We start from the raw sequence: 20754 nt of genomic DNA, 5'->3' as shown, positions 1-20754 counted from the left end.
GCCATCCAACGAGGAGTAAAATTTTCTGTTTGTCAGGAAGGATCTAATCATTTTCAGTATGTGCAGTGGGCAGTTCAGTTGGGGCATCTTATAAAGCAGGCCGCCATGCCACACCCCGTCAAACGCTTTTTCGATATCCAGGAAAACGGCACCAGTGCTGTTCCCTTGTTGTCTTTCCGAACATACGTGCTCCACCAGGCGAATGACCTGCTGGGTGGTGCTATGACCAGCACGAAATCCAAACTGTTCTGGGGTAAGGATGTTGTTGGTGGCAAGGAACTGTTGTAGTGGGATTTGTATTAGTGTCTCAAGGAGTTTGGAGAAATGATTGAGAAGGGAGATGGGTCTGTGGTTTTATGGGAATAAATGATTTTTGTTTGGTTTGGGAATCGAAATAATTTTTGCAACCTTCCAGGCTGAAGGGAAATAGTTTAATTTAAGGCAGTTGTTGAGGATAGCAGTGAGGTGGGATATGGCGGACTGGGGAAGGTTTTTCAGGAAGGGTGGTTTGATATTGTCAGGGCCTGGGGCTTTAACGTTGCCGATTCGCCTGATGAGAGCACCCACTGTTCGCTCGCTGGTTACATCGAACGAAGTGCCTGTCCTTTGTTGGAGTTTCGCTGTTAGGTGGCGTCTGACCTCTCGCTCGTTTCTCTCAACCTCCCCCTCGTCATCACCGATGTCGTTCTCCTGGAATTGGCGCTCGAGAGTGCGCGACATGGCGTCCGCTTTCTCCTCTGGTGTGTAGACTATCCCGTTTACGCCGTGCAGAGGATTGATGGTCTTTTGTGGGCTTCTTCGGGTTCTGATGTTGTTCCAGAACTTTTCTGGGTTTCTCTCGGCTTCTTGTATGCCTCTCTCCCATCGCTCGTACCTGAGCAGTTGTAGTCTTGTTCTGATTTCGCGGGCCATCCTCTCCATTGTCCTTTTGTCTTGTGGATCCCGAAATTGTTGCCACAGACGCCTCGTGCGCTTCTTGTCTCTAATTAGTTGCGCGAGGTCGGGTGGTAGATCTTCGCGTGTATGTTGGTGCGTGATTTTTATTGTGGCCCTCTCGCTGCACATCGTCACAATGAGCGTAAACTCCTCAACTGCCGCGTCGATATCTCGCTTGTGGAGCATTTCTGGGGCAAAGTCTGGCATATGGTGGTCTACCAGTGGTTTGTACCTATCCCAGTTTGTGGTAAAGGTCTCTCTCCTCCCCTTTGTAGGATCTACCTGCTCATTTTCTAGTCTCAGGATGACGGGGTCGTGGTCGGAATCCAGCGCGTTTACGACCTCTGTCTCCGTTATGAGGTTTAGATTTTTGACCAGGTATATGTCCAGTTTATCTGGGCGGCACCTGTGGTCCCGGTGGAAATGCGTTGGTCTTCCTGGGGGTATTACCTCCACTTCGGGGTGGGTGTCCAGGTATTGTAGGAGTGTCCTACCACTGGTGTTCGTGGCACGACAGGTCCATGCCCTGTGCTTTGCATTTAGGTCCCCTCCTATGATGACTCTATGGCTTTGGTTTAGAAGATTTGTGAGTTCTATTTCAGGTATGTTTCGGCCCGGCGGGTGGTATGCAGCAATGAGGTAGGTGGTCTGGTTTTCGATCATCATTTCAATGGCTGTTGCTTCTATTTGCTGCAGCTGTGGCAGGGGTATATGACGATAGCATAGACGTTGCTTAACTAGTACTGCCGTCCCACCACCCTGCCGGTTGGGTCGGTCAGTCCTGTAAATGACATAATTTCTGATCCGGAAGGTGTCTGTTGGTGCTAGATGGGTTTCGTTTACTAGCGCAACGTCTATTCCGTATTCGTCTAGGAACAGCTCCAGCTCGTGTCTCTGGTGGCGAATGCCGTCGGCATTCCTGATGCATATAATTGGCTGTCGGCTTCTATTGACCATTGGTGAACAGAGGCACGATTTTTGTGAGGACTACCGCGATTTTTGCCATCATATCGTGTGCTGCCATGATTTCGCCACATGCTTGCGTTAGTTTGTTAAGCAGACTAGTAAGGTTGTTGCTTAACATTGACTTGATGATGTTCCATATTTGTTGGAGAAACTGCATGGGTTGTTCTGTTGAGGTTTGTTGCTCTGGCGCAGGGCCTGGGGTGGCCACTGTCGTCTGGGTAGGATGTGTGCCAGGCAGCGATGTTGTGGATGGTTCCATTCTGCTTGGTGCTGCGTCAGCGGGAGTTTGGGTGGTGGAGGACCCTGCTGTTGTAGGAGCTGGTGCTTTTTCTTCTTCCTCTGGTCTTTGTGTATCTTTTCCTTCTGCTGCTGCCCTTGTTGCCTCTTTCTCTGCAGGGGTGCTGCTATTTGGGATTTGGGGCGGCAGTGGTGGGGGCACTTCGATTTGTGGCAGTGGTGGAGAGGGGGTTGGTTTCTCCTTCGGTTCTACATTTCCAGGTCGTGGGTTTATTTGTGGTTTGGGTCTGGGTACTTGGACGGCTTGTGCCATAGTTTTGGGGCCCTGAGGCATATGTTGCAGTTATTGGTGCTGATCTTCTGCTTGATTTACATTGGCGCCAGTTTGTGGCAGCGATAGAAGCGATTTTGGTTGTGGAGCTTTTGGCGTTCTGATGGCTATTGGTTGGGGATTATTGATCGTGTGTGGAGCGGTTATGGGCGGTTCTTGATTTGAAGTGGTGGGGAGATGTCTGCTCCTTGCCTGTGGTGGAGCTCTCATCTGCTCTTGCGCCTGTATGAGTTTCATCCTTACTGGGCATGATGCTGGGTGGTTCCCAGCGCAGTTGGCGCATTTTGCCGGTTCTTCTGGCTTCATTTTACAGACGCTCGATAGGTGTGGTCCAGCACATTTGACACATCTTGGGGTCAGATAGCATTGGTTGGCACCATGTCGGAACCGCTGACAAATAAAACATTGCGTTGGGCCGCTTGGTCTTTTGTACCTTTCGACTGTTACAGTCATGTATAGGAGGCGTTTCAGTTGGAATATCTACTGGGCCTCCTCAGTATTTAGAGGGTTTACTTGATAGTTTGGTCCCTTTCTTCTTGGGGCGGACATTTGTTCACCGGCTTCGGTCATTCTTGTTGTTGGAGACGCCATCTGATAGACTTCCTGGACGGGGAAACCTTTCTCCAGGAGTGCCTGTTTTATATCGTCCGTTTCCCAGTTGGGTGTAAGACGTTTCTTGGGATTGTCGTTGTACGTAAATAATTCGAGTTTCCTTTTCCTACACTCGGCTTTTAAGTATTGCAAGTCATCCTGGTTTGTTGCCTGGTAAACTATAGAGTTACCCTTATATGAAGTGCTGAACGCTCCTGTAAGTTTACCTTGTATTTGGCCTATCAGTGTCGTGTATCCTTTTGTTTCGTACACCGTGATCGGTGGCACTCTTCTCCTCCATTTTGCCTGTTGCGGAGTCCGAGTGTTTGTCGCCGATGTTACGGGTAATTTCGTTCCCTCAGGTGTTTTCGGACTTTCTGCTCTAACCATGTCACTGAAGGTGACCGTAGGAGGCCCAGGTTTTGTTTGTTGTGTTTCTCGTTTTTCGGCATCGTCTTCCATCTGTGTTGTGACGGCCTTCAGCGGTGCTCCTGCCTGTGTGCTGACATCGTCTTCTGTCTGTGTGTTAACCACCATTTGTGGCGCTCCTGCTTGTGTCGCTTCAGCGACCTTTGTGGGCATTAGTGGTGCTCCTACTTGTGTCGCTTCAGCGACCTTTTTGGGTTGGCCCTGATTTATTTTGTTTAGCCTTCGACTACGCCACGGGCCTCTGACCAATGGAGAGTCATGCTGGTCATCCTCTGAAGAGGGGTCAGTATTTATGACGAGGTTTGGTTCTGAACCATCGTCCGACAACGAGTTTGTGGATGAAGAAGAGAAATAAAAAGATGATGATGATGGGGTACGCTTTCTGGGAGAGTTTCCCGATGTCTCTAGTCCTGGTGGTTGCCCCATAATGCGGCTCCACGTGATTATAATTTATCATAGGAGTAAAATGTACAATCCATTTGTATTAATGATTCACTCTTATAGCGCTCATAGCCATTTCAACGATTTGAACCTGTACTGAACTTTTCTGGCTGCGAGAATGTAACTTTAAACGGAACCAAAACTGCATGAATTTATGTATCAAAAAAACTGAATCTGATGCAACACTATTGATCTGAAATTGGCCCTGGTAACAAAACAAAACTTGATCAATTTGAAAATAACCATCCCTGTGCTTAGTGAATGCTATCCCTGAAATAATAAAATTTCTTACCCTTACCTGCGCGGCGGTAACGCTCTCGCACTGCTCTCTGTTAGTACTTTAAATTATACAGTTAATATAGAGCTATTGTGCAAGGCTGTTGCTTAAAATGCATTTTAATTAAATCGAATATGTCTGAGACAATAACTTCTTGAACAAAATAGTTAATCAAACACGAGATGGATCCGGAAACTGGTATTGACTTGTGATAACTAATATGGCACCAACTTTAAAACTTGAATTTTGACTAAATTAATAATGCTCACAATTAACAGCGATAAACTGATTATACACTCCTGGAAATGGAAAAAAGAACACATTGACACCGGTGTGTCAGACCCACCATACTTGCTCCGGACACTGCGAGAGGGCTGTACAAGCAATGATCACACGCACGGCACAGCGGACACACCAGGAACCGCGGTGTTGGCCGTCGAATGGCGCTAGCTGCGCAACATTTGTGCACCGCCGCCGTCAGTGTCAGCCAGTTTGCCGTGTTCCAACAGGACAATGCACGTCCGCATGTATCCCGTGCCACCCAACGCGCTCTAGAAGGTGTAAGTCAACTACCCTGGCCAGCAAGATCTCCGAAGCGTCGTCTCACGCGGTCTGCACGTCCAGCACGAACGCTGGTCCAACTGAGGCGCCAGGTGGAAATGGCATGGCAAGTCGTTCCACAGGACTACATCCAGCATCTCTACGATCGTCTCCATGGGAGAATAGCAGCCTGCATTGCTGCGAAAGGTGGATATACACTGTACTAGTGCCGACATTGTGCATGCTCTGTTGCCTGTGTCTATGTGCCTGTGGTTCTGTCAGTGTGATCATGTGATGTATCTGACCCCAGGAATGTGTCAATAAAGTTTCCCCTTCCTGGGACAATGAATTCACGGTGTTCTTATTTCAATTTCCAGGAGTGTACATTAACAGTTACCTTTACAAAATCATTGGATGTGAGTGCTATATATTGTTTCAATCATCACATATGAATACGCGCATTGCATTGGCAACAAAACAACTTTCTTTACATAAATTATTTCCAGTATAGTATTTTGCAAATAAAAATCATTACTGCCCGTAGCGAATAAGCATATATCCAGCATACATCAGATACAACGCGTCTTTACACGTGACAGTCCTCCAAACATCTCTCTATCGAAAGTTACTCTCTAAATCTGTCTGTCTAAAGTTACTCTAACGAACTACCCATAAGACCTTGCACCAGCGATCGCTGTTGCGCAGCGACGCAACTACACAGGCAATACTACATTTGACCATCTGTGGTTCAATATAAAATGCTACCCTGTGTACACAGGGTGTTACAAAAAGGTACGGCCAAACTTTCAGGAAACATTCCTCACACACAAATAAAGAAAAAATGTTATGTGGACATGTGTCCGGAAACGCTTAATTTCCATGTTAGAGCTCATTTTAGTTTCGTCAGTATGTACTGTAGTTCCTCGATTCATCGCCAGTTAGCCCAATTGAAGGAAGGTAATGTTGACTTCGGTGCTTGTGTTGTCATGCGACTCATTGCTCCACAGTACTAGATCAAGCACATCAGTACGTAGCATCAACAGGTTAGTGTTCATCACGAACGTGGTTTTGCAGTCAGTGCAATGTTTACAAATGCGGAGTTGGCAGATGCCCATTTGATGTACGGATTAGCACAGGGCAATAGCTGTGGCGCGGTACGTTTATATCGAGACAGATTTCCAGAACGAAGGTGTCCCGACAGGAAGACGTTCGAAGCAATTGATCGGCGTCTTAGGGAGCACGGAACATTCCAGCCTATGACTCGCGACTGGGGAAGACCTAGAACGACGAGGACACCTGCAATGGACGAGGAACTTCTTGGTGCAGTTGATGATAATCCTAATATCAGCGTCAGAGAAGTTCCTGCTGTACAAGGTAACGTTGACCAAGTCACTGTACGGAGAGTGCTACGGGAGAACCAGTTGTTTCCGTACCATGTACACCGTGTGCAGACACTATCAGCAGCTGATTGGCCTCCACGGGTACACTTCTGGAATGGTTCATCCAACAATGTGTCAATCCTCATTTCAGTGCAAATGTTCTCTTTACGGATGAGGCTTCATTCCAACGTGATCAAATTGTAAATTTTCACAATCAACGTGTGTGAGCTGACGAGAGTCCGCGCGCAATTGTGCAATCACGTCATCGACCCACATTTTCTGTGAACGTTTGGGCAGCCATTGTTGGTGATGTCTTGATTGGGCCCCATGTTCTTCCACCTACGCTCAATGGGGCACGTTATCATGATTTCATACGGGATACCTACCTGTGCTGGTAGAACATGTGCCTTTACAAGTACGACACAACATGTGGTTCATGCACGATGGAGCTCCTGCACATTTCAGTCGAAGTGTTCGTACGCTTCTCAACAACAGATTCGGTGACCGATGGATTGGTAGCGGCGGACCAATTCCGTGGCCTCCACGGTCTCCTGACCTCAACCCTCTTGACTTTCATTTATGGGGGCATTTGAAAGCTCTTGTCTACACAACCCCGGTACCAAATGTAGAGACTCTTCGTGCTCGCACTGTGAGCGGCTGTGATACAATGCGCCGTTCTCCAGGGCTGCATCAGCATATCAGGGATCCCATGCGACGGAGGGTGGATGCATGTATCCTCGCTAACGGAGGACATTTTGAACATTTCCTGTAACAAAGTGTTTGAAGTCACGCTGGCACGTTCTGTTGCTGTGTGTTTCCATTCCATGATTAATGTGATTTGAAGAGAAGTAATAAAATGAGCTCTAACATGGAAAGTCAGCGTTTCCGGACACATGTCCACATAACATATTTTCTTTCTTTGTGTTTGAGAAATGTTTCCTGAAAGTTTGGCCGTACCTTTTTGTAACACCCTATATATAAATATATATATCCGTAGTTGGAATGAAACTCTGATTCTGCATATCAGGGATCCGACAGTTTGTTTGTAGGTTTGTGGAAGTATGTGGCATTATATGTGTACTCACAGGCTGCTTAATTCGCCTAAATAACGGTCCGCTGATTGCGTACGTGGTGATAGCACCCAGATGGGATCCATAGGTTTTACATAAGGCGAATTTGGTCGCCAAACATCAACGCGAATTCACTATAATGCTCCTCGATCGACTGTAACAAAGTGTTGTCTCCGAGAAACGGACAATTATACTGCTGACATCACCGTCGTGGAAGATTTCAAGCATGAAAGTGGAAATGGCTCTGAGCACTATGGGACTTAACTTCTGAGCTCATCAGTCCCCTAGAACTTAGAACTACATAAACCTAACTAACCTAAGGACAACACACACATCCATTCCCGAGGCAGGATTCGAACCTGCGACCATAGCGGTCGCGCGTTTCCAGACTGCAGCGCCTAGAACCGCTCGGCCACTCCGGCCGGCCAAGCATGAAGGGAAGCAGTGGTTCGTAGCAGTCTGTATGTCTTCGATTATTACCACAGGGCCCGTGCAAGTGCGAGAGAATGTCTCCCATGGCTTAATACTGCTTCCACCAACCTGCGTTCGTGGCGCTCTGCACGCTTCGAGCCGCCGTTCACCTCAATGACTGGCGTTTGTGGAGAAGACCATCGACCTAGTGGAGTAAAACTGTGATTTACCCAAAGAGTCAATACGTTTCCATTGGTCGGCGGTCGGAACTTGATCTTCCTGTGCCCCCTGCAGTTGTAAGTGACGATGTCGTCTGGTCAACTTGTGAACACGTCGTGGTGGTCTGCTGCGGTGCTCCATGTTCAGTAATGTACTATGAACAGTGTGGTCCGAAATCCTTGTGCGTGCAGCAGCATTGTGCTCTTTTGGCTGAGATGCCGCAAATCGCCATTTGTCCTACTTTACAGAGCAGACAAGCCTCCGAACTCCACGTTCTGTGAAGAGTCGTGGACGACCAACAGCGCCTGGTGGTAGTTTCACTGTCCTTCTACCTCTTTCCGTAGATGCTCATGACAGTAGCACGTGAACTTCCGACCAGCCTCCCCGTTTTCGAGATACTAGTTCACAAGCTCTGCGAAATAACGATCTGCCCTTTGTCAGAGTCGCATATCGCGATGGATTTCCCCATTCGCAGCCCTTATCTTCGCTAGGGTGATTCCCCGTCTACATCTACATCTACATCCATACTCCGCAAGCCACCTGACGGCGTGTGGCGGAGGGTACATTGAGTACCTCTATCGGTTCTCCCGTCTATTCCAGTCTCGTATTGTTCGTGGAAAGGATTGTCGGTATGCCTCTGCGTGGGCTCTAATCTCTCTGATTTTATCCTCATGGTCTCTTCGCGAGATATACGTAGGAGGGAGCAATATACTGCTTGACTCCTCGGTGAAGGAATGTTCTCGAAACTTCAACAAAAGCCCTTACCGAGCTACTGAATGTCTCTCCTGCAGAGTCTTCCACTGGAGTTTATCTATCATCTCCGTAACCCTTTCGCGATTACTAAATGATCCTGTAACGAAGGGCGCTGCTCACCATTGGATCTTCTCTATCTCTTCTATCAATTCTATCTGGTATGGATACCACACTGGTGAGCAATATTAAAGAAGTGGGCGAAAAAGTGTACTGTAACCTGCTTCCTTTGTTTTCGGACTGCATTTCCTTAGGATTCTTCCAATGAATCTCAGTCTGGCATCTGCTTTACCGACAAGTAATTTTATATGGTCATTCCATTTTAAATCACTCCTAATGCCTACTCCCAGATAATTTATGGAAGTAACTGCTTCCAGTTGCTGACCTGCGATATTGTAGCTAAATGATAAGGGATCTTTCTTTCTATGTATTCGCAGCACATTACACTTGTCTACATCGAAATTCAATTGCCATTCCCTGCACCATGCGTCAATTCGCTGCAGATCCTCCTGCATTCCAGTACAATTTTCCATTGTTACAACCTCTCGATATACCACAGCAGCATCCACAAAAAGCCTCAGTGAACTTCCGTTGTCATCCACATTGTCATTTATGTATATTGTGAATAGCAACGGTCCTACGACACTCCCCTGCGGCACACCTGAAATCACTCTTACTTGGAAGACTTCTCTCCATTGAGAATGACATGCTGAGTTCTGTTATTTAGGAACTCTTCAATCCAATCACACAATTTGTCTGATAGTCCATGTGCTTTTTGTTCATCAAACGACTGTGGGGAACTGTGTCAAACGCCTTGCGGAAGTCAAGAAACACGGCATCTACCTGTGAACCCGTGTCTATGGTCCTCTGAGTCTCGTGGACGAATAGCGCGAGCTGGGTTTCACACGATAGTCATTTTCGAAACCCATGCTGATTCCTACAGAGTAGATTTCTAGTCTCTAGAAAAGTCAGTATACTCGAACATAATACGTGTTCCAAAATTCTACAACTGATAGACGTTAGAGATACAGGTCTGTAGTTCTGCACATCTGTTCGAGTCCCTTCTTGAAAACGGGGATAACGTGTGCCCTTTTCAAATCCTTTGGAACGCTACGCTCTTCTAGAGACCTACGGTACACCGCTGCAAGAAGGGGGGGGGGGGGGGGGGGGGCAAGTTCCTTCGCGTACTCTGTGTAAAATCGAACTGGTATCCCATCAGGTCCAGCAGCCTTTCCTCTTTTGAGGGATTTTAGTTGTTTCTCTTTCCCTCTGTCGTCTATTTCGATATCTACCATTCTGTAATCTGTGCGACAATCTATAGAAGGTACTGCAGTGCAGTCTTCCTCTGTGGAACGGCTTTGGAAAAAGACATTTAGTATTTCGGCCTTTAGTCTGTCAACCTCTGTTTCAGTACCATTTTGGTCACAGAGTGTCTGGACATTTTCTTTTGATCCACCTACCGCTTTGACATAAGACCAAAATTTCTTAGAATTTCCTGCCGAGTCAGTACATAAAACGTTACTATCGAATTCATTGAACGCCTCTCGCATAGCCCTCCTCACACTACATTTCGCTTCGCGTGATTTTTGTTTGTCTGCAAGGCTTTGACTATGTTTATGTTTACTGTGAAGTTACCTTTGCTTCCGCAGCAGTTTTCTAACTCAGTTGTTGTACCACGGTGGCTCTTTTCCATCTCTTACGATCTTGCTTGGCACATACTCATCTAACGCATATTGTACGATGGTTTTGAACTTTGTCCACTGATCCTCAACACTATCTGTACTTGAGGCAAAACTTTTGTGTTGAGCCATCAGGTACTCTGAAATCTGTTTTTTGTCACTCCGCTAATAGACTTTTGTTACGACGCCAGCAGGCGGAATCCAACGTCGCGGCAGGTAGTGGTCATAACGTTTTGTCTTATCAGTGTATATAACGAACAGTGACAGACCTATGACACCCCTTTGCCTACGCCCGTGGTCTTTCAGCTGAAAATTTCTGACCTTTGAGTAATGCGTACTTTTTAGAAATTGTATCAAACTCCTTCTGGAAGTCAAGAACATATCTTCAACATGGGATCTGCAATCTACTGTCCTATGCTCCTCATGGACACCAGTCTGCGCACCTGGAAGGAGCTCACAAAGCTTCATTGGACCGGTATTCCTCGTCCACACTACAGCCCGGATCTTGCACATTCTGACTTCCGTCGGCAAGAAGTTGGCTCCTACGTCGACCGATAGAGTTATACTTTGTGCGCATGCAGGGCCTCCCATAAGGTATCGTAAGACTCTCGCAGATCGGAGATTACGTTACAAACTAGGGTTTTGTAGCCGAATGAATGAGGAATAATATGGTGTATTGAAATCTTGAATAAAACCAACCTGATTTCAGAAAAAAGTGAGTTGCATTACTTATTCAACATCTCTCGTACAAAAATTTAGAGTATTTTATTTCATTTATTGGTTTGCCCTCGTGCAGAATTTTTAATGATGTGGACAAGCGTTGTGCTGTACTTCCATGTATTGTGTTGAATCTAAATTCGCTGACAATTTGCAGAGAACCATTTTTTGTTGTTGTGGTCTTTAGTCGAAAGACTGGTTTGATGCAGCTGGACATGCTACTCTATCCTGTGCAAGTCTCTTCATCTGCGAGTAACAACTGCATCCACCATCCCCATGAATTCGCTTACTGTGTTCATCTCTTGGTCTCCCTCTAAGATTTTAAACCTCCCATGCTTCCCTCCAGTACAAAATTGGTGATCCCTTGATACCTCAGAATACCACATGTTTCTCTTCTTTCCAATTCTGTTCAGTACCTCCTCATTAGTTAAGTGATCTATCCATCTAATCTTCAGCATTCTTCTGTAGCACCACGTTTCAAAAACTTCTATCCTCTTCTTGTCTAAACTGTTTATCATGCATGTTTCACTTCCATACATAGCTACACTCCAGACAAATACTTTCAGAAAGGACTTTTTGACACTTAAATCTATACTCGATGTTAACAAATCTCTCTTCTTCAGAAATGCTTTCCTTGCCGTTGCTAATCTACATTTTACATCCTCCCTATTTCCACCATCATCAGTTTTTTGCATCCCAAAGAGCAAAACTCATTTACTACTTTAAGTGTCTCATATTGTAATCTAATTCCTCAGCATCACCTGATTTAATTCGCCTACATTCCATTATCTCGTTTTGCTTTTGTTGATGTTCAACTTATATCCTCCTTTCAAGATACTGTCCATTTCGTTCAAATGCTCTTCCAAGTCTCTTGTTCTCTCTGACAGAATTACAATGTCATCGGCAACCATCATAGATTTTATTTCTTCTCCCCGGATTTTAATTCCTACTTCCTTTACTGACTGTTCAATATAATGTTTGAATAACATCGGGGACAAGCTACAACCTTGTCTCACTCCCTTCTCAACCACTGCTTCCCGTTCCTGCAAGTCGACTCATAACTACCATCTAGTTTCTGTACAAATGGTAAACAGCCTTTCGTTCCCTGAATTTTACCCCTGCCAACTTTAGAATTTGAAAGAGAGTATTTCAGTCAACATTGTGAGAATCTTTCTCTAAGTCTACAAATTCTATAAACATACGTTTGCCTTCCCTCAACCTATCTTCTATGACAAGTCGTAGAGTCAGTATTGGCTTGCGTTATCCTACATTTCTCCAGAATCCAAGCTGATCTTCCCCGTGGTCGGCTTCTACCAGTTTTTGAATTCTTCTGTAAAGGATTTGTGTTAGTATTTTGCAGCTGTGGTTTATTAAACTGATAGTTCAGTAATTTTCACACCTCCCAGCACCTGCTTTCTTTGAAATATTCTTTTTGAAGTCTGTGGGTATTTCGCCTGTCGTATACATCTTGCTCACTAGATGGAAGAGTTTTGTCATGGATGGCTCTCCCAATGCCATCAGCAGCTCTAACGGAATGTTGTCTACTTCTGGGGCGTTGTTTCGACTTAAGTCTTTCAGTGCTTTGTCAAATTCTTCACGCAGTATGATATTTCCCTTCTCATCTTCCTCTACGTTCTCTTCCATTTCCATAACGTTGCCCTAAAGTACATATCCCTTGTATAGCCTACCAATATAATACTTCCACCTTTCTGATTTCCATTCTTTGCTTAGGACTGGTTTCCATCTGGGCTCTTAATATTCATACAGGTGCTTCTCGTTTCTCCAAAGGTCCCTTAAATTTTCCTGTAGGCAGCATCTATCCTACCTCTAATGATATATACTTCTACCTGCTTACATTGTCATCTAGACATTCCTCCTTAGCCATTTTGCACTTCCTATCGATCTCCTTTTTTAGACTTTATATTCCCTATTGCCTGCTTCATTTATAGCATTTTTATAGTTTCTCCTTTCATCGATTAAATTCAATATCTCTTGTGTCATCCAAGGGTTTCTACTAACCCTCGTCGTTTTCCTTACTTGATCCTCTGTTCCCTTCACTATTCTATCTCTCAAAGCTACCCATTCTTCTTCTAGTGCATTTCCTTCTCCTGTTCTTTTAGTCGTTTCCTAATGCTGCCTCTGAAACCTTTTAGAACCTCTGATTCTTTCAGGTTATCCATGTCCTGTCTTCTTAAACTCCTGCCTTTTTGCAGTTTCCTAACCAATAAATTGTGGTCAGAGGCTACATCTGCTCCTGGAATTGTCTTACAATTTAAAATCTGGTTCCTAAATCTCTGTCTAACCATTATATAATCAATCTGAAACCTTCCCGTGTTTCCAGGTCTATTCCCCGTATTCAGACTTCTCTCATGTTTCTTAAACCAAGTGTTAGCTATGATTAAAATATGCTCTGTGCAAAATTCTACCAGGCGACTCCCTCTTTCATTCCTTTCCCCATCCCGTATTCACCTACTACTTTTGCTTCTCTTTCTTTTACAACTATCAAATTTCAGTCTGCCATGATTATTAAAATTTCGGGTCTCATAACTACCTGAATAATTTCTTTTATCTCATACATTTCCTCCATCTCCTCCTCATCTGCGGAGGTAGTTGGCATATAAACTTGTGTTACTGTCGAGGGTGTGAGCCTCATGTCTATCCTGCCTACAGCAGTGCTGTTCATAGTAGCTTATGCGCATTCGTATTTTTTTACTCATTATTATAGTCCTGCATTACCTCTTGATTTTTTATTTGTAGCCCTGCATTACCCGGACCAGAAGTCCTGTTCCTCCTGCCACCTAAATTCACTAATTCCCGCTATCTCTAACTTTAATCTATCCATTTTCCTTTTTAAATTTTCTAGCCTGTCCGATTAAGGGATCTGACATTCCACGCTCCGACCCGTAGAACGCCAGTTTTCTTTCTCCTCATAACAACATCCTCCTGAGTAGTTCCCACCAAGATATCCGAGTGTAGGACTATTTTACCTCCGGAATATTTTACCCTAGAGGATGTCATCATCATTTAACTATACAGTAAAGCTGCTTGCCCTCGGGAAAAATTACGGTTGTAGTTTCCCCTTGCTTTGAACCGTTCGCAGTACCATCACAGCAAGGTCGTTTTGGTTGATGTTACAAGGACAGATCAATCAATCATCCAGACTGTTTCTCCTGCAACTACTGAAAAGGCTGCTGCTCCTCTTCAGGAACCACATGTTTGCCTGGCCTCTCCAACACATACTCCCTCCATTCCTCCATTGTGGTAGCACCTGCGGTATGGCTCTCTGTATCGCTGAGGCACGCAAGCCTCCCCATAGTTCATTGAAAGGGGGGGGGGGGGGGGGGGGGAGCGAGAACTAATAATTAATTTTCGAAAAGATGAGAACCATTTATTAATTTTCAGTTAAATATTACTTACTTTCGAATTGTTGAAGTTGCTCCTTTAAGCTTGATTACAATACTTTCATTGTCAGCAAAGAGAATTATTTTTGACTTCTTGAATATATCATGATAGATCATTTACGTATAAGACAAGAACAAGAGTGAATCCAGTATCAAACACAGAGCTATACTTTTTGTAGTTTCCCCGTCCTAAAGATACAGTTTCATTACGTACTCTGCCCGAGTTTCTTAATGCAATGCCCTGCATCGTTTTTGATAGAAAGCATGAGAGTCAGCTACCAGCAATGCCTCTGATACCATAATGTTTTAGATTCTCTAGGAGAAAACTGTGAAGCGCATAATCAAATTCTTTCGTAAAGTTACAGAAAGTAGTAATTGGAAATAGTTTGTCTTTCATATTTTTAATGTAATTCTTGAATTGATAAGAAGCCTGTTCCACAGAGAAACCCTTATGAAATCCAGATGGAGACTAAATATCTTGTTTTGAAAGAGGTGCGTTATGGTTCTTACAAATATAATGTTTATCACTAGGGTCGAGAAGGAAGTAAGTAGTAAGAATGGACGTTTATTATTAATATCTGTCTACTACTGTTGTTGTGAAGGGATTTGAAAACAGCGTGTCTCAGACTGTCTGAATATATCCCCTGTGACCGTGATGTGTTGCATGTATGGCTACATACATTGCATGCACGTGACGAACATGTGTATGTTTCAGAGTCTTTCTTTCAAACCCAGGGGTGCTAGAGCATATCATGGGAAACGACTTGTGTTAGAAACAAAATGTTCGCTGGCGCTTCCGGCGACGCTAGGAGTCTTTTTATTACTGCAAGTACAGGCAATCTGTGGAGTGCATAGGCAATCTGTGGCGTGCATATGCGAAGCGTGTTCCACATAGTCCACTCAAGTGTTTCGCGTGAAAAGGTGTAGGCCGAGAAAAATAAAAAGTTCCTGATTCGCTTCTAAAGTATCATTATCCTCTTACAGACTCTCAGTTAACTGGGGTAGGTAGTATGCAGTAGTTCGGCGAAATATCTTCGTCCCAGCGCCGCCGAATTCATTGTGGACAACTCGCCTCTTCTTACGAGTTCTACCTTCTGCGAGGGAAGTAAATTTTCCCTACACTTTATTTTCTGTCAGTGAGGGCCACGGATTGACTTCAAAATGAGGCCGTGGCACATCCTATATTTTAATCACTGAAAGACAGTGCGACTTCTCCACAACAATCCATTTCAACTCTTTCCATTCGGGGTGACTACGAGTTCGAAACACGGAAAAAATGCATCTTTCAAACACGCGACGCTCGAGGACAAAACAAACTCGCGACACACACACACACACACACACACACACACACACACAGGTAACGTATTCAGTGCTTGTTTTCAGCAGAATCTCGCAGCTCCGATGAATTGCCTGGCGGACTCTCTCGAAGATGCCCGATGCGGTTTGAACGGCATTAAAGCTGCTTCTGTTCCTTTTACGCGAATGTCGCGGTTTTTTACGGGCATATCATACGCCTTACTTTTGATGCGAGCCCACTATAAGAAATCAACTGGTGTGAGGTCGTGGTAGTCACAGAGCCGACTATACAAATCCATTTCACACTATATGTGTCAGTGAGATGCTGAGTACACGGGGGTTACAATGTGATGGTGGTATCGTCAATTTGAAACCACATTTTCGCTCGTACGTCCATCGTCTTCTAATAGCTTGAGTAAGCCATTTACCAGAAATTTGTGATGCTTCTGGCTGTCTAGACGAGCTGAAACAATAACGTGGCCAATAACACGTTCGCCCATGATGCCAGCCCAAACTTTTACAGAAAACTATTGTTTCTGATGTTTGAGCACGATTCCACGTGGTTGTCTTCTGCCCATACGTGGTTGTTGTGGGAAACACTCTTCGTCTGTGAGCATCACACAAGACGCACACTCCGGCTTGTAATGTATTGCTGCATAAGCAACTGAGAAATCCACATAGGAGCTCCTAGGTCTTGTACCTCCTGCAACTGAAATGCATGTAATCGGCGCTGATGGAGAGTTAGAGCGATTGCGGATGAGTCCGCCTCAAATAGCGGCGTACAAACACCTTCTGTTTTGATGCCATCATTAAGTGAATGGAAGGTCCCATACTTGCGCATTCGCTAATGTATCCTCTGGGAGAGTGAGTGAAATGACAGTCGTTTGTTGATGAAGCGTTCATGACGTGCTATTAAGTGTCCACAGCCTCTAGCTTCACCCGTACAGAAAATGTTTCAGTTCTACCGACCAATAAGCGTTTATGACTGGTCTGGCGCACGATGCGTTATGACCATCAATATACAACTGCCCAGAATTACCAATCGACAATGACGTAGCTGTGTTGTAGTGTATGCAGTAGAGATCAAAAACGGAGGAGTACCAAACAAGGTGAGTACCAATGTAAGTTTGCGGGCTGCTTGGTTCATAAATCAAGGCGCCGCTGTTACGTACATGCTACCGAGCTTCCTTCGTTCCCATTGTAGTTCCGCAGGTAGTCTGAGAAGTGTGGCGCTGCGGTCGCTTCGTACTCGTCGACTCGTTCTCTCGTCACTTATTGCTAGTACGGTGGATCAGTACATGATCTTGCTGCTGTAAAGTAACACTGACGAGGCGGAATAAGCGATTGTTGGAATCATATGACCTATAAGGGAGGTGTGTTTTGTGATTCCCTGGAGGGTGTAAGATAAAAATTAATTGCTGCAAAGTATACAATTTCAAATATGTTCCAGTAACGGAGCAGTGGTGTATTATAATTCGTTTAAGATACAGTCTACGTTACAGACAAAAAACACACAAATTTTGTCCAATGTAAACAATGTTCTTTCCACCTCCACCATGAGAAAACGTATGTGATGCATCAAACGAAAACTGGACAAAAGAGATCTTCACTGTTATAGCATAGCGACAGAAAAGCGCGCTATACTCTTTTGATCATAGCAGCTTGCGTTTGTGGGCTTACAGCGAATTACTTAGCTTACGATTAGTTTCAAAAATTGTTATAAAATTATTTTAATAATAATCACTATTTAGAGGCTGCACTTCAATCTCGTCGTGTTTTCCGGTACTGTTGTTACAGAGACGATAATGCTTCGAAAGTACCATTACCTGCACCTATCTCTGAACTCGTTGCAGCAGAACGCCGGTAGGAAAGCCGAGCAGAAACCTACTGTACTGCAACTCACACCAGGCTACATACAACGTAACTATTCTAAGAATCGGGAAAAGATCTTAATTTTGATTGATAGGTTGAAATACTGGCAAAACTTCTATATATTCTGAACCTTGTGATGCACACGCTCACTGCCAAGCCCGTGCTAACCTTAACACAGACATGCACAAACCCTTTCATTCACGTTATCAAGTTTATGGTAACGTATTTCCCAAAATATGAACAGCTACTGAGCACGGATTGTTCTTAAATTAAAATGCTCGCCATACTATTAAGTTTATCTGTGTCTAATGCACTCAAGTTTCTAGTCACCGATCTGCTCAATATGCCACCCGGAATTACTGTCTTTTCTCATACACTAAATTAATTTAAAAAATCCATAGTTTCTAAAAGCACACCGGAATAAATATCCCTTCACTTTAAAACACTTTTGAAACATGTAGCACAAATAAAACCGGCAAATTATAACTTCCTTCGAGCTCATACTACACACGAATGTACCATTGAAAGGCTGGGCTCCGATTCCCCTAGACCACTATAAGCATTCTATATCTCCAAGAGAAAAACGCTGGAAGAATACACCGTTCTGATTGGTCAGTTTTTTTTACGACCAATAGAAAAATATTATTCTCCCGCGTTAGTTTGCGCTTTTCATAACTAACCAATAAATAAATAACACAGAATGAGATTTTCACTATGCAGCGGAGTGTGCGCTGACATGAAACTTCTTGGCGGATTAAAACTATGTGCCGGACCGAGACTCGAACTCTGGACCTTTGCCTTTTGCGGGCAAGTGCTCTACCAACTGAGATGCCGAAGCACGACTCACGTCCCGTCGTCACAGCTTTACTTCTGCTCGTACCTCGCCTCCTACCTTCCAAACTTTACAGATGCTCACCTGCAAGGTTCGCAGGAGAGCTTCTGTAAAGTTTGGAAGGTAGGAGGCGGGGCGAGGTACTGGCAGAAGTAAAGCTGTGAAGACAGGCCATGAGTCGTACTTGGGTAGCTCAGTTGGTAGAGCACTTGCCCGCAAAAGGCAAAGGTCCCGAGTTCGAGTCTCCGTCCGGCACACAGTTTTAATCTGCCAGGAAGTTTCAATAAATAACGCATTTTCTAACTGTACTTTTTTCCGAAATAGTTATTTAGCATATTCATATTTTGTTTATACTTTATGTTATTAACTATTTTCATTTGCACTTGAATTAGCTTTCTTTTTAAAATAAACATTATGACACAAAATTCTCCGGCCTCTACATTCACACAGTCTGAAAACTTTCTCACACTACTTCGTACAGCGTTCATCACTAGAACAGTGATCTACTTTAAACCACATTCACGCATCGTTCACACTACTAAAAGCATATACAAAACTGTACAAACATAAATAAACAAAAAACCTTCAAGAAATAAACATAACAATTCACAAAAACATTCTCCTGACCTATTTCTTGAGTATCTCTGTGCACTACTGGACTCTGGTGGCCAAAATTCTTAACTACATTCTAATTCTTTCTGTTTAGTGCTGTCCTCTACTGTCTTCTAGCAGATGAAAATTAGAACTAACGTATTCGACTGAACGCGCTTCAGACCATCTGTCATTGTGCACACCCGAGTCTTTCTCCCGATACACAGGCTCTAGACAGGAGCGATATAAGGCACCATGCCTCATTACGTTAATCATGGACACAGAATGTTATAGTGTAAATTGCTGCGAATAGCTCGATATGTGTCCTGACTGGCTTGATGCGGTCCGCCTCGAATTCCTCTCCTGTGCCAAACTTTTCATCTCAGAGTAGCACTTGCAACCTATGCCCTCAGTTATTTGCTGGATGTATTGCAATCCCTGTCTTCCTCTACAGTTTATACCCTCTACAGCTCTCTCTAGTAAGATGGAGGCTATTCCCTGTTGTCTTGACAAATTTCCTATCATCCTGCCCTCCTTTCAGTGTTTTCAATGTATTTCTTGCCTCACCGATTCTGCAGGGAACCTCCTCATTCCTTACGTTATCAGACAACCAAATTTTCGACATTCTTCTTTAGCACCGGGCAACGGCCTTGCCGCAGTGTATACACCGGTTTCCGTCAGATCACCGAAGTTAGACGCTGTCGGGCGTGGCCAGCATTTGGATGGGTGACCATCCGGACCACCATGCGCTGTTGTCATTTTTCGGGGTGCACTCAGCCTAGTGATGCCAACTGAGGAGCTACTCGACCGAATAGTAGCGGCTCCGGTCCAAGGAAACCATCATAACGACCAGGAGAGCGGTGTGCTGACCACATGCTCCTCCTATCCGCATCCTCAGCTGAGGATGATGCGGCGGTCGGATGGTCCCAGTAGGCCACTCGTGGCCTGAAGACGGAGTGCTTTTCTAGTACCACATCTTGGGCGCTTCTGTTCTCTTCTGCTCCGGTTTTTCCACAGTCCATGTCCCGCTTCCATACAAAGTTGTGCTCCAGATGAACATTTTCAGAATTTCCTTTCTCAAATTAAGACCTATATTTGATACTAATACACTTTCTTAGCCAGGAATGCCCTTTTTCCAGTGATACTCTCCTTTTTATGTCCTCATGATTTTGTCCATCTTGGGTTATATTGCTGCCTAGGTAGGATAATTCCTTAACTTTATCTACTTTGTGATCAGCAGTTATGACGTTAATTTTCCCGTATTTCCCATTTCTACTACATCTCATTACTTTCGTCTTTCTTCAGTTTACTCTCAATCCGTACTCTGTACCGATTAGACTATTCATTGCATTCAACAGGGTCCTTAATTCTTCTCCCCTTTCACAGAAGATAGTAATGACATTAATGGATCTTAACATTATGTCCTTTCGAAATGAATTTTAAAATTTTGATCACCCTCTTGAAACTTTCGTTTATTTGCGTAATTGCTTCTTCGACATATGGATCGAACAGCAAGGGTGAAAGACTACATAACTGCCTTACCTACTTTCTAACCCGAGCACTTCGTCCTTGTTCTTCCATTGTTGTTGTTCCCTCTTTGTTCTTGTTCTATAGTATACACCTATTTCTTCAGGGTTTCAAACACCTTGCACCATTTGATACTGCCGAGCACTTTTTCCAGACTGACAAATCCTAGCAACGTGTCTTGCTTTTTCTTCAATCTTGCTTCCATTACCAACCGCGATGTCAAGACTGCCTCTCTGCTGCCTTTACCTTTCGTAAAGCG

General features: G+C 44.4%; 1 protein-coding gene and 1 pseudogene across 1 annotated transcript in view; both read left to right on the top strand.

Moving 5' to 3' along the window:
- Window positions 1–20754, top strand: part of LOC126354637 (echinoderm microtubule-associated protein-like CG42247) — a 287858-nt gene that overhangs the window by 46593 nt on the left and 220511 nt on the right. The gene's annotated exons all lie outside the window — the stretch shown is intronic.
- Window positions 19609–19726, top strand: LOC126356672 (5S ribosomal RNA; annotated as a pseudogene).

Source organism: Schistocerca gregaria, chromosome 3 (genome assembly GCF_023897955.1).
Source record: "Schistocerca gregaria isolate iqSchGreg1 chromosome 3, iqSchGreg1.2, whole genome shotgun sequence".
Taxonomy (NCBI): Eukaryota; Metazoa; Arthropoda; class Insecta; order Orthoptera; family Acrididae; genus Schistocerca; species Schistocerca gregaria.
This window is presented reverse-complemented; position numbering and strand designations above follow the sequence as displayed.